We start from the raw sequence: 14,338 nt of genomic DNA, 5'->3' as shown, positions 1-14,338 counted from the left end.
TTACAACCGGGAAGCTCAGATTTGTGTTGCAAGCGTTTGCTTTTCACTGAGATCAATATCTCTTTGAGCTCTTTAAAAACAAAACAAACAATGAAACCACACATCAAACAAAATATGTTTTTCGATTTAGGAGCAGAAATTAAACCCAAGTTTTAGTTATAGGGTGTTACGTTGTCAATACACAGAATTTTGACCTTTACACCACCGCCTCTGCAAGCTTCTGCTTTTGTCCAGTGATGAAGTCATAAAAGTGGAAATCTTCCTCCCACTCCATCAGATGTAATGTGTAGTTGGATTATTCTACTCCGTCAGAGGAAGCAACACCACCAGATTGGGTGTTCAGGGTTTTAATGTGGAATGATATCAATATTGAAGTAAACTGTAGTAGCAGATTTTTTTTTATCATTTCTTATCATTTGCGGATACGCTGCTGTAAATGATAAACATTTTTTTATACAGAAAACCAGATTTCTATGAGCATTCCTATCAGGGGGATTCAAATGTAACCCAGACCACATGTTTACCTACTTGACTATAAAATACATGTATACATTCTTCGTATGTGGGCAGAGGAGGGCGAGGTTGTATCTGTACAGACACTATACCATTATCTGTTACAGCAGTGATTCATTCCTCTGTCATGTTTGGCCGCGAGGGTCACAAACAAACTGAAACACCCCTGGTCGCCCTCATCGTATACGTGTCACACACACACACACCTTGTCCAGCCGTACGTTTCCGTGCTGACCTTTCCCGTAAAAAAAAAACCCCTCCACCAGCTCCACTCCAGCCTCACCCAGGCATTATCCAGCACTCAGCAGACACTTCTCCTGCATTAGCGACCAGGCCCATCCCGTCAAACACAGACATAGGACAGAGGTTGTTAGCGGAAGCCTGGCGGACTGTTAGTGTTAAATGGCAACAGCGTTTCCTCCGGAATCGCCGGCTGATGGAGCGGTTCTTGACGGAGCCATTATTTCTGATGGGGCCAGTAGACGGACTGCGAGGATGGAGGACTGTTTGTCTGAACTGTGAATCCCTACGGGTAAAACCACCTTACCCACTCGAAACACACTCAAACTCTCCAAATGATGGATGGAATGGGGGAAAAATCTCTTCACTATAACACCTGGAAACATTTTTTTTTTTTCCATTGTTGAGTCTTTGTGTGTGTTTTCACATCAGCTTAACTCGTGAAGACACTTTTACGGCTTGTAACTTTCTTTGTGAGAAAGCCAAGTCCTCCATTAGTATCATTAATACTCATTAGCTTACATTTCAGTCATCTTGACCCATGAGACAGACAGTAGCATGTTCACACTGACGCCTTGATGCAGTGCCAGCAGTCACCATGAGTCAGTCCGCACCACAGGCTTTTCCTTCGTCTATAATCTTCAAAATTCTCTCTTTAATTTCACAAAAAAACAGCACTTCAAATAAAACGGGGTCATCCAATTACTTCCTTACCCCCCAAAAAAATATTTCCATTCACTTAAGATCAAATATCAGCAATTTCAGTCTCTGAACTTAATTACATCAAATCCCATCAAAAGTCTTGGAATGGGGAAGATTTATAATAGAAATTCTCACTCTTCAATTCAAAGCCAGTCAGAGGACTTACTCAGAGCTGCGTTTGATGAATTGTTCACTTCCCCCCACGACTTGTTTGTTGAATTTAGCATATGAAAACCTGACTGGGGAAACAGAGGAGCCACAGCTCAAACTCATTCAGACTGGGGCTCAAAGAGAGTTTTATCAGCCACACACACACGCTGAGCAACAGTTCTGCATGTGCTGTGTATTTCAGTTGCTCTTGTGTTAAGTCACATTAATTATGTTCTGTATGAGTCTGTTTTCATGCACTGACAAATTGGAGAAGAGACAGCTACTGTCTCCTTGTGTCTGATGTATTAAGTGATGGAAATATGTCAGTTCCAAGAGTGCAAATTCAAATTAGGGCTGAAACTATTAGTAAGTTAACTGATTCCTCAACTTTCAGTTTTTAATAAACAACACATTTTCTAATTACCTCGACCAAGGAGAACATTTTTTCACCCCTATTTGTTTTTTGGTTGCTTTATTTGTTTGTTTGCCATATTAGGCAAAAACTAGTGGACAGATTTCCATGAAACTTGGTGGAAGGAGGCAGTATGAGTAATGTCAAGTTTCATTGAGCAGATCAAAGATTTATTTTCCCACTTGCTTTAATATTGCGAGGCGTTTTTCAACATTTTCACAGATTTCTCAGAGAATAATTAATGGATCTTGATGAAAAAAAATCTGGTACATTTAGGGGACAGAGTGTGTAAAATTTGGTGCAGCTTCATTTAATTAAAATGAAATGTTTGGCCTTGGTGGAGGAATGTGCTCCACTAGTTTTCTGTATGATTCAGTGCATTGGCAGGTTGGACATAAAACATTTCTCTCTGCATATATTACTTTATTACATACAAAATAAGTCTGCACCAAAAGTGCCAATCCAAAGTAGTACTGAAACAATTGGTTGGTTGAATACTCAACTTTCAGAATAACCATTGATTGCAAATTGATTTATGTCAGTTAATTCTTCCTGCTCTTCAGAAGTGAAGATTTGTTGCTTTACTGTTTATTAATCCGTCAACAAGAACTATGATGAAAAATTTAGCATCACATAACATCTACATAAACAGTGAATATTTAAGTGATGAAAACACCTCAAATACTCAAAACTCAAAAGAAAGATGTCCCTTCAAAGTACGGATGAAATCACAAGTCACTCATCAATTTGTGGATCAACTAACTGTTACTAGACCTTGGCAATACGGCCAAAGATGAAAATGTTATCATTATCAATATCATGATAGATATTACTTAATAATAAGCAAAACATTTTACAAATCTGAGCTAGATCAATTTTGTTTTATACCTCCTCTCTCTGCACGTATGAGTAATACATCAATATATATTGGACTTAAGTTATATTGCTATTGTGCTAATCATTAATATTGTTTTATTGTCCTGCCCTTACCCTTAATAGATTATATATTATAGATAGACCATTCATTTTTAATTGATTATAATCGAAGCAGTGAACTATCTTTGTGTAAACCTAACTCATGGATTCCTCTAAGTCTCTATTGGGAAAATCGATTTTCTATTTTTCCAGCGTTTTGGAAGGGTTAACCCCTGTTTGTGCCTTGATTTGATTTTCCCCACATTTTGAAAGGACCATTGTTTGTGTCCTCTCTGTCTGAAATTGGATGGTGAGTTCTTTTGGAGAGCAGCGGAGGGGAAATGATTTGTATTCACCTGCCGTATCTGAATGGAGCTGAGGAGGGGCAGAGAGAGAGAGAGAGAGAGAGAGAGAGAGAGAGAGAGAGAGAGAGAGAGGGAGCGAGGGCAACTACATAGTGCTTCCTTTATGTGATAATGGATTGCTCTGACATTCACACACATTGTGGTGTGGTGTGTCTATCAGTCAATACTCACCAACCCGTGGGATGAATGGCAAATTTTTGTCAGACGCCATTAAAGAGGGGCAGTAACACAACAGGTAACACAGCTCTGTATTATGTCTCTTTGATGCCCAACCAGCGACAGAACCGACACATGTAACATATGTGTCTTCACATCCTCCACTCCTGCAAATTAATTTCTCTGTTCTCCTTTTCTTTCTTTCTTTCTTTTTTTACGTAACTGCACTCTCTTTTATTGGCGCGGCTAAGCAACTGGATTCCTCTGTCAGCTGCACAAAAGAGACAAAGTGGACCCGGGGACGGGCAGTAATGAGCAGCTCCTCTTACAGTGTTACATATAGAGCGGCCGCGGTGTGGGGAAGCCTTCGGGAGACAATGGAGGGTTTTGAGAGGTCTGGATCCCTCTAAAGCCCGTCTTTGATTGAGCTTCCTGGCACTGCGCTCCAGTGCTGGGGCGGATTGTGGAGTGGGAGCTGTGGGTTCGTGGAGGGGGTGAGGACCCTCCTCTGCGCTGACCTTTCACAGACACAGGTGGGGTGGAGTGGAAGGGCCTGGTGGAGGTGGAGGAGGGGAGTGGCAGCAGAGGCTCATTGTGGAGCTCTGTGAAGGTGGCACTCAATAACACTAGAGCTCGCGGCCTCTGTCCACCGGCTGGGGATTTTCTCACCACTACTTTCTCACTGGTAAATTACAAGTTGTGGTAACACACTGTGGTGACAGTGCACAGTCAGTGTTCAAGTCTCCTTATCAGAGGTTGCTCTTTTTTAGCCATGCTTGTGGCTTTGCTCTAGGGACAGAAACATTGATCGGTAACTTAGTCCACCACTTTGGTCCATCAAATATCTCAGGAACAATCAGATGGATTGCCACTAACTTGAGCAGATACTTACAATTATGTTATGAACCACGGTTCAGTTTGATCTGGACCTAGACCATCTGGTCTGAAACATATATTGGTTCTGACTAAATTGAAAAGTCAGACAGTTCAAACCAAACAAATAAGGTATAATAAAGCGCCCTTAGTTGTTACATCTACTTACATCTACATCTGCTACATCTACGACGCTGCGTGAGGATTCATTTTGTTGAATCTCTTTTACTTGTTGCCTCTGAATCCTGTCTCACTCTGTGAATAATTTTCCATGATGAGCAGTTGCCTATGGACACGGCCTCAGGACAGAGGTGGTCCTCAGCGCCTCTGTCCACCTGCTTCATTCTCACTGGCAAATGACATGTTCTGGTAACACGCAGTGGTAACTGCACAGTTAGCGCTCGCGCTTTGTTGTCTGATGTTGTCGGTGGATTTTGCGAGACTGAATGGTTCCATACAAAGCTCTAAATAACTTGTCGCTCCCTGCCTGCCTGCCTCTACTGTATCAGCACAATTCAAATTCCACCAGTAGAATGTTTATTATATACTAGTGCTTTTCTAGAAAGGCGTGGTTGGATTAACTGTTGACTGGGAGCAATCACATAAACACTGTGTCTCTGTGTTACACCGCCTGACAGGGCCCACAGGAATTGCACTTGCTACAAACATCACAGCTGCCGGTTTTTGTGCGTTTGAGGTGAACATTTCCCGGCAACGCCTGTCTCACCCAGACTCTCTTTGTTGCACGCGTAAGCTCAAAGTAAACTCCACATATTGGCCCCATCTTGAGAGACCCCTCACATGTGCGGTAAGCCATCCGGTGTGAACATGGTGGCACACTGAGATTCTAATCATACCTCCTTTGTTGCGCTCGGAGGAGGTTCAGACGTTTTTTGGGGGGCTGAGCAGATGTCAAGCGTACAGTTTCTCTCCAAGGTTACTTATGAGATGACAAATAGGTCTAGGCCTCTTTGCCCTCTTTTTTTTTTTTTCATGTGTCTGTGTTTGATGAGAGGGTTGACATCTTTTTGTCGGCATGGAGATGTGAGAGCAGTGGGGGATTGCCATGGATACAGAGTGCCCTTTTGGAGTGCAATTTTGAGCTGCTCTCCTCCGCTCAAAACTGTTTGGAGAGTTCCTATATTTATCAGTAAAACATTTTACCACATTTGCTGAACTCTGAGGCTTATGGATTATATTATAACAGTATTTGTTTCTGATTCCACGTATGCATGGGTGTTCCCGCCCGCTGTCTCAAAGGATTTGTTTGTCCTCCCACTGCAGATTGGTTTTATGTTGATTACTTTCTCGAAGCTGTTATGTTTTTGTAACTAAAGTGCGTCTTGTGGTGTTGTGTGCCGAGGATTTTGAGGGTCCTTTTGGCTGTTCAGAATGCTGGTGGGCATGCTTTCCTCCCACTCTCCTGAATTTGCTCATGATAATGAACCTCTGCTCAGCATATGAATGGCCTCACCCATAACACTCTCATGTGGCAGGGCGAACGCACTCGAGCTCCATCCTCAACGTCCGACATCCTGCACTGACCCGCACGCTGTGAGAACACATAAACAGGGAGGATGCATATAGAAATGAATGTAATCGAGTATGAATTCACATGCTCACACATACACATGCATAAGCAGGACTGCTGAGGGATACTAACACATCCTCTCTTAAGCAGTGATTACAGTGTGGGGAGCAGCTATCAAGTAAAAGGTCAAGTTCAGATCTACAGTTGCTCATTGAGCCCCGTGCTTCCCCCTCCAGATCTCGTTTTAATGATTGTTTTTTAAATTTGCCCCTCGCTGCTCCCGTAATTCTCCAGTAATGAGCTACTGTGCAAGTCAGGTGTCAGACAAGTGTACAAATGCACTATTGGGACTTAACTTTTTGCAACCTTGCTGACATCGCTCTTTGCTAACGAATTATTTAAAGCTTTTGCTGCATTTCGAGGGAGTGAAAAGATGGAAAGATCTACACTTTGCCACCAGCAATTATCACAAGGAGGTAAAAAGGAGCTTCATACGCCCATCCCAATCATGAGAAGCCTCTCAGAGAGAGCCCTGGCATAATGTGAGGATGTGACTCACTGACAGTTTTTATATTTAGCTGGCCTGCGATGATAAGATGAAAGCAAAAGCGCCTTTTGGTTCCATTCAGGTTGAACAGGCAGGGATTTCCTCCCCAATGCCACCGTCCCATCTAGGGGTGCCGCTTCCATCTGCATGCTAAAGAGGAGCCCCCCCTCTCAGAAGTGCTGGCGCCGGCAGTGATTAGCATTTTAGGTAGAGGGGACAGAAAGCGAGTCCCGGAGTGTTTTATGGCGTGTACAAGGGAGGAAGCTGAATGCCGCTCTGTGAAAGGAGGAGGACTAAACAAATTGCCAGACACGTTGCATTAGTAGCAGTTGCCTATTTGCATTAAGAGTTGTGGTAGAATGATAGCTGGGGAGGAAGTAGTGGAAACAAGAGCCACAAATCTTGAAAGAAATCTGCAGAGATTTGGTATAGAAGCTTCATGAATTCTGGTACCAAACTGATGGAAGCTGCTTCATTTTCTCTATTGACGTTTCAGAAAATCTTTATACAAAGAGTTTTAAGTCTGAAACCAGATGGACCAGCTACGGGATGAAAGAAAAACAAAAGATTTTCATCCCATTGGATTCTTCGTCATCTCTTAAAAAAGGAAAATGTTAGAAAGAGAGGCTGCTCTACGGGAAACGTAATGTTACGCTAAACCATCCAGTCGAAGCTGACTTCATTTTTGGAACTGTGTTACACATTTCCATGGTAACGGCGAACTCCACAAATCACAGATGTTGCTCTTACACCTGAGGATTGTGGGAAGTGCAGTGCTTCTTTTTTTTTTTTTACGAAGTTGATATCATACAGACTTGTGGCTTCTAGAGGAACATTAGACATCGTAGCTCTTTGTGAGTCGACTTTGGATGGTTTCAGTATTATGGCTGAATGTTAAAATGTCTAGTCAGAAAATGAATGGAATTTTACTTCCCGAACCACGCTGTTGAGCTCTATTATGAGGATATAGCAAAATAAACATAATATCAAAACCACCTAAATTTATGCTTTCAGTATTCATCCAACAAAAGAGAAAAGAGGAAGATATAAACAACTAACTAGAGTGGAGAAGATGAAATATAGATCTTCTCCTCATTGCCTTGTGTTGTATAGTACAGATGAAAGGGCCATGATATGTTTTTTAGCTTCAGGGTCTCCCCCATCAACACGACCCCCAGTTCATACGTTAACCACACTAATTATTCGCATACGATCCCCCAATTATAAAAGCTAATGAGGAGATTATGGGAGACACACGTTGATGCCGGCCCATTTAATTTCCATTGTTCCTTGTTGCAGATAAAAGCCCTTTGAGCCGTAGTATTCAAAGCCTTTGAACATTCAACCTCATATAGCACAGATATAGTTCACTGCTAATGCCCATCCACTACATTAGCTGTGAATCCATTAAACGATCAAAGATGGCTGCTAAATGTGACACGTTCAATCTTTCTCTCAGCTTTTATATAAAATGACAGCATTTATTTTACATTCATTTTCTTTATGAATGTGGCTTAATTAGCATCGGTTGAAGGACTGTCTCGCTGTCTTCTACAGCGGGGCGCTTTCAAGTGAATGTTTAATGGCACCGAGGAATGGGCACGCAGCCCCGGGCGTGGATGGCATGCGGCGCAGGCAGCCTCGAAAAAAAAATCAACTCTCCCGACCGTATCCGTTTTTCTCATCACCACCTTCCTGAGTGTGGAGCCGTGCTCGTCATTACACCCCACATCCAGCCGTCTGCAGAGGATCCCCACTGCTCCATTAAGGCCGTACACCGAGGCTCACAACCCCCTGATTGCATGAGCCATCAATAGCAGCGATTAGGAGAGTTAATAAGGGTGCGTGGCATGAGAGGAAGGTTTGTCTTTCATCACAACTGTACGCCAGTGATGCAACGGTGCCAATGATTCTGTTGGTTTTGCAGTATTGCATCACTATTGTTTTGCACGGACAATGGCTATATCTTTTTCTAGTGGTTAGCATAAAGCATATGGTGTATTATCTGTTGCTGTAAGGGAGGTCAATGCACCCCCGGTGACTGCTATTCATTTACACTGTGGTGTGTTTCAAGTCCCAGTGCTCGTGCCCCTGTCAGCTCCATCTGTGCTCAGACATGTCCTGACCCTCTCGTTCTGTGGCTAGTGTGCATGAATGTATCCCTGCCTGTGTGTGTGTGTGTGTGTGTGTGTAGTGTGTGTGCATTGCGGTATGTGCTACATCTCTGACATGTGCACAAAACCAATTAGTTTTGGGATGGCGAAGTAGCCGGCCATGGGAAAATGACAATGGAGTAATTGAAGAGGCTGGCTGAATGAGAGGCCAGACAGCTCAATGTGGCTTCGACACAAGTGCTGAGTGTTTTCTCCACGGGTGAAATGAACAGAGGGAGAACCAGAGTCCTGAGTGAAGGCGCTCTTGTGCTGTAGACAGTAATTAACATTACAGAGTTTTACTTTGATGGCATTTTCTCTAGAAACACAACTACTAAGGTTATGTGTTGGCGTTTAATGGTCTTTAACAGTGATTTTGCTCATGTCAGCTCATTAATTTCATACATGCTTTACATCATAGCTCGCCACACTGTTAGGTTTCAGGTTAGTGTTTTTCCAAGTGACCTTTGAATGAATGAAAGTCAGTTGTAACCTGGATTCATCCATCACCATGAACCTCAAGTCTGCAATAGTTTTTGTCACAGTCACATTATTGTTTCATGTTAACGTGGTTTATGATAACAGATTGATTCCATGTGACTAAGAAAACATCAATGAAGATTTGATGTTTACTGTGATGGATTACATCGTGTCAAGCAAGTTCCTAAGAGTCTTTCACATCTAAAGGAAATAAATGAAAAGTAACGGTTACTTGAAACCTTCAGAGTGCACCTTCTTGCCCCTGCAAGAGACTAATTCCACAAAGAATTCTCACCTGACTCTTCTCTGCAGGAGCATTTTGGCATCTTTCAGCTCATTGTTTTGGTTTTACAACCTGCAGCTTTAGATAGATAGATAGATGGATAGATGGATAGATAGATGGATAGATGGATGGATGGATGGATGGATGGATGGATGGATGGATGGATGGATGGATGATAGATAGATAGATAGATAGATAGATAGATAGATAGATAGATAGATAGATAGATAGATAGATAGATATGTTGATTTTCCTAGGAAGCTGTTTCTATCATAAAAGCTCTAATACTTACTGGTCACTACTTACTCAGCATGAAACTGCAGACAAGCACAGTTAGAAACTAGCTGCTGAACACAGTATTTAGCAGCTGTAGAGCCAGATGTTTGCCACAGGAGCTGGTAGAGACCAAAAACAGAGCTAAAAGGTGAGTGAATATGGAACAAACCAAAATGAATGATCCATTAGATGTGTAATTATGGAAGTCTCTACTAACATGTTTAACATATGAACTTAAAAGGTGATGATAATTTACATTTTACAGGACAAAATGAAACAGTTAATTTTGGTTTATGGAGCTAAAACCTGTCAAATCACTGGTATAGTCCTATAAGTACACTGAAGGGTGATATTATGAGGTACTGCCCGTAGTTTCTGTTTCTCCTGTCACACTGGGACAGTGTTCAATGTAAAGCACACCTGGCTACAGGGGCAGTTTGACTGGTGGTTGGGTCAGATCGAAGTTGGATCACGTTCCCACCTCAAACAAACTGTCCCAGAGTTCATTCAGGACCAGACTGAGACCAACTCTATACAGGCTCATGGTGTGGCTGCTTTCCCCCTCAACACACTACAGCTAACAAATCTCTTGAGTTTGATTTAAAAGATAGTAGGTTTAAAAAAACGCCCTCATTGAGACAGCGTCTTAGTTTATCTTCTTGCCCTCGTCTGTTTTGAATAATAGCTTATTATCCTCACTTGAAGTGCCCCCCACCAGCCTCTGATGTTTGTTGGTGAGAGGCCATTTACTGTTCGATTTCATCTGCTGTCTGACAGCTTTTGGAAACAGCACTTCAAACACTCTGCGCTGAAATGAGCTGTGAGATTGGCCTGAGTTTCCTGTTGTGTTAGCACATGATGGATGGCAAGGTTCAACAATAGTGATTTGATATTTTCTCATTATGTCTCCCCTCCAATAATTCCATTTTCAATTTTTTTTTAATAAAATGAGCTTTGAACTGTAGTTTCTTCTTTCGGATGCAGGACTAATTTTACACCAAATTAGCAGGTATACGCAGGTTATTTCAAACATTGTTATACCTGCTTAAAAAAGAGCTTTACCTTTGCCAGTGGAGGTTTGTTTTTCTGCGTGAGTCATGTTTGACGTCACGAATGCACCGGAAACTGAGAAGCTTTCACACATCACTGTCTTACCACCTTGGACAATACGACAAATAAAGCTTTTTGCACATTTTATCGAGATAAAACAAATTAAACTTAACCAATAAGTACACAAACGTTTGACACTATTTATGCGCCAACGCCCAGAGGTTTAATGCACGTCATAAGGTTTTGCTGGAAAGGTGCAGTGTCACGATCTAGACTGCCAAAATAAAGAGGAAGAAGTTCGGGCGTTCACCCGAGTGTCATGTTTCTCTCACTGCCGATAACAACCTGTGTTTACTGCAGAGTCATCGGACGCGGGAGTGAATGCTGATTGTATCCCTTCCCATTGCAGACAAAATGTCAGATGTTGATGGTGTTAGTTGGTGCCTCATATTACATAGGTAAAGTGAGGGTTTTAGAATGAAAATGAAAATGAAAAGGGTAAAATTCTTATCCTCACTATACTCAGTCAGGATATAGATTGAGACTCTGTTGGTTGGTTCATTGTCATTAGAATCCCCCTTGAGTTTCCAGTGTCATCCCCCTGTGAGAGGGATGTGAGGGGCCGGCCCGTATCACTGCAGCTCACAGGGGATAATTATGGCACGCACAAACAAATGAATACAGGCGCACATATACACAGCGCGCACACACAAAGACACACACATGCTGACCGGCTGGAGCTAAGCTGCAACACCTCATTAAATTGGGAAATGAATCCTGAATGAAGCCCTGGCTCCTTTCCAGATAACAATCACCAGGCTTTCAGGGATTCACCATAAAATCTATGATTAACACATTTATTCTCTGGCTGTCACCGGCTGCCTGCTCTGCTCACTTCACCTGAGACTGTGCATCGCTAAGCTCTGCATGCCTCTACTGCATTCTTACATATTTATACTTGTTATCATCTCTATTTATTTGTATTTCAAAGTCAAAATTGCCAGCAGATTTCACCAAATCAGACTGAGACAGACACAAACAAACAATAAAGACGTTGATCTCTGTCATGGCAACAACATTTACGGAATCAAGCTGAATTTCGGAGCTTTTATCTTGAAAAGTTGTCGTCTCGGGTCTGAAGATTGTGTTAAGAGTGCGAAATGGACCTGACATAGTCGACATGCATTGTTTAAAACAATAACAGCTCAGTACATCATTCAAATTATATATGAAAGCCACACTAGTGAACAATAATAAAACAAATTCAGTTTCATTATATGAAAAACATTGATTATAAACTCCTTATTTATGTCAAGCAAACAACCCATTCCAAAGGGGCATGTTCAGAACATGCACTCCATAGATTCTGTTCACTTGAATAACTTTTTGCATTCATACAATTGGATTGGAGATGAGAAATTATTAAAATACACAACTCATTATCATGTATCCTGCATGACTGACATATAATCATTGATTTCTAACGTAACAAGATCAAAATATATATCGAAGGTCAGTCTCTGATGCAGGTTTTCTTGTCAGACTGAGTTCAGCACCCCCGCCTGCAGCCTGCAAATGAGTTGATGAAATTGACCCCCCGCCTCTCCCCTCACCGGATGATTTTATGTCAGATCCCAGGAAGGAGCTGCCGGATGGCGTACACAGCAGCGTGATTGGGTGCCCTGGGCCGATAATACAGGCCCTTCCCCTGAGAGGTGTAGTTGAAGCTGGGGGCAGCAGACATTAGCCTTGGTCTCTTCCCTCGCTACCAGACGCCTGCTCGGGGGGCCAGTTCTGAATCATGACTTGGGGGTAGGTAGGGGGGGGGGGCAGCACTGACAAATGCATCAGCTCCCAAAGGAGGACCACTCTGGGGGTCTCGACTGCCTTGCTATCTCGCCTGTGGCCCCAGACACAAGCTCCCACCACAGCCTCATCTTGCAGTTCTGACCCGCCCCAAGCCGGAAGGCAGCAGAGCAGAGCACGCTGCCCCCACCTTTTTAATGGGCTCGATTCCTTTCTCTCATACACTAACTGACATTAATATCCCCAAAATTTGATAGCGCGGTTTTGCAGTAACGGAGCAAATGAGTCCGGCTGAGCTCTAAATTAAGCGGTGACATTTTAATACTGTGGCTGGCACAGTACGTGGCACAGGATGCCCTGGGTAAAGACAGGCAGGAGAGCGAGATAAAAAAGAACAGGTCAGGCTGTTAAAAGACAGAAAAGACCCCTCCTGGGTTCTGTTTTCCTCAGTCTTTGTATCCATTTTATTAGCAAGCTGCGCTCACAGTTATTAAAAATAATGAATTATACCGATCGTTTCACTGTGACAGTGCTGAATTATGCAGATGAATATAAATTAAATTGAGCTGAGTCATTTTAAATTAGTTCTTATATTATTATTATTCTCTGAAGCTTGAATCAGAGGCTCGCTTGATGAAGCTCAAAGTGATTATTTTATCTTCGCCAAGGACGTTATGTTTCCACCCTGTCCACTTGTTTATTTGATTGTTTGTTTGTATTCAAGCTTACACCAAAACAATAACAGCTTTTCAATGCAACTTGGTGGGAGGATGGGACGTGACCCAAGAAAGAATCCTTTGCATTTTGGTGCAGATTGATTTTGGGTGGCTTCTATCACTCTGACTCTTCCTCCAGCAATACAACACACTCTCATGTTTGGTTTGATCATATAGCTTAAAGGGTTATTCTGAGAGAGTGAATATGTGTTCCCCCTTGTTGCTTCAAAAACAATGGCTTAATAACATTGTTTCTTGTTTATATCTTGAAAATATTGATGTACCCCGAGTTTCTTCAGATCTGGGGACCTTCTACTGAACGTATTTGCTGGGAGAGGAATCAGTCCGGGAGCTAAACGTATTGCTGACGCTGTATTGAACTGCTTTTTGCTTTTTGCCGAATTGTATTGTGCCCACCTCGAACCCTCAGGAGTTTAAGCTTCATTTTGGACCTCCCTCGACCTTGCTTGGTCTGGACAATATTTCGGACCCTTAAACCACTTCTGGACCTTTTGGATGTTGTATGGACTGACATGCAAAGGTGTAGAGAGGTCCTCAGCGAAGGCCCTACTCACCACATCTGATCGACTAAAGGTGACTGAGCCTTTTCTGTCAGGGCTCCCACTTTGGAATAATCTCCCTGAGGAGATCCGTTTGGCAAACTCCTTATCCTCTTTAAAATCTCTCTTTAACGAATAGGAGATTCATGTTCATTGATTTCTCAGAGAGTAATTCAAGGATGTTGATGAACCAAAACAGGCATATTTAGGGGACTGATATTCATGAGTGTGTGCAATGTGGTGCGGATCCAAATAAAAATCCTGATGTGAATTTAAATGCAGTGTCATAAGGGGACTGATTTGCCTTGGCGGAGGTATTTCCTTCTTGTTGATATTTGTGCTTTCTTATTCTGCCTTTTCAGCATCGTTCAAAAAAGATGATTTTGTGAGGCAACAAGAGAAAACATTGAAACCACATGTGTGTTTTTAGTTTCCTGCCTCTTCACAGTGCATCCATGCAGCGCCGTTACTGTTCAGAGGGAGGCGTAATTAGTTTACATTGTGTAACAAAAGAAAATCCCCACTTAATTAACAGTTAATCAATGGCCAATTAGACTTTCACTGGTTTGTTAAAACCGGCAAACAAGTCGTCTCACTTGAACCTGACACC

The 14,338-nt window shown here is 42.4% G+C and overlaps 1 protein-coding gene across 23 annotated transcripts in view; it reads left to right on the top strand.

Moving 5' to 3' along the window:
• The window catches only part of LOC118109536 (neuronal cell adhesion molecule), an 81,129-nt gene that overhangs the window by 37,150 nt on the left and 29,641 nt on the right, over nt 1–14,338 (top strand). The window lies entirely within an intron of this gene.

This window comes from Hippoglossus stenolepis, chromosome 5 (assembly GCF_022539355.2).
Source record: "Hippoglossus stenolepis isolate QCI-W04-F060 chromosome 5, HSTE1.2, whole genome shotgun sequence".
NCBI lineage: Eukaryota > Metazoa > Chordata > Actinopteri > Pleuronectiformes > Pleuronectidae > Hippoglossus > Hippoglossus stenolepis.
This window is presented reverse-complemented; position numbering and strand designations above follow the sequence as displayed.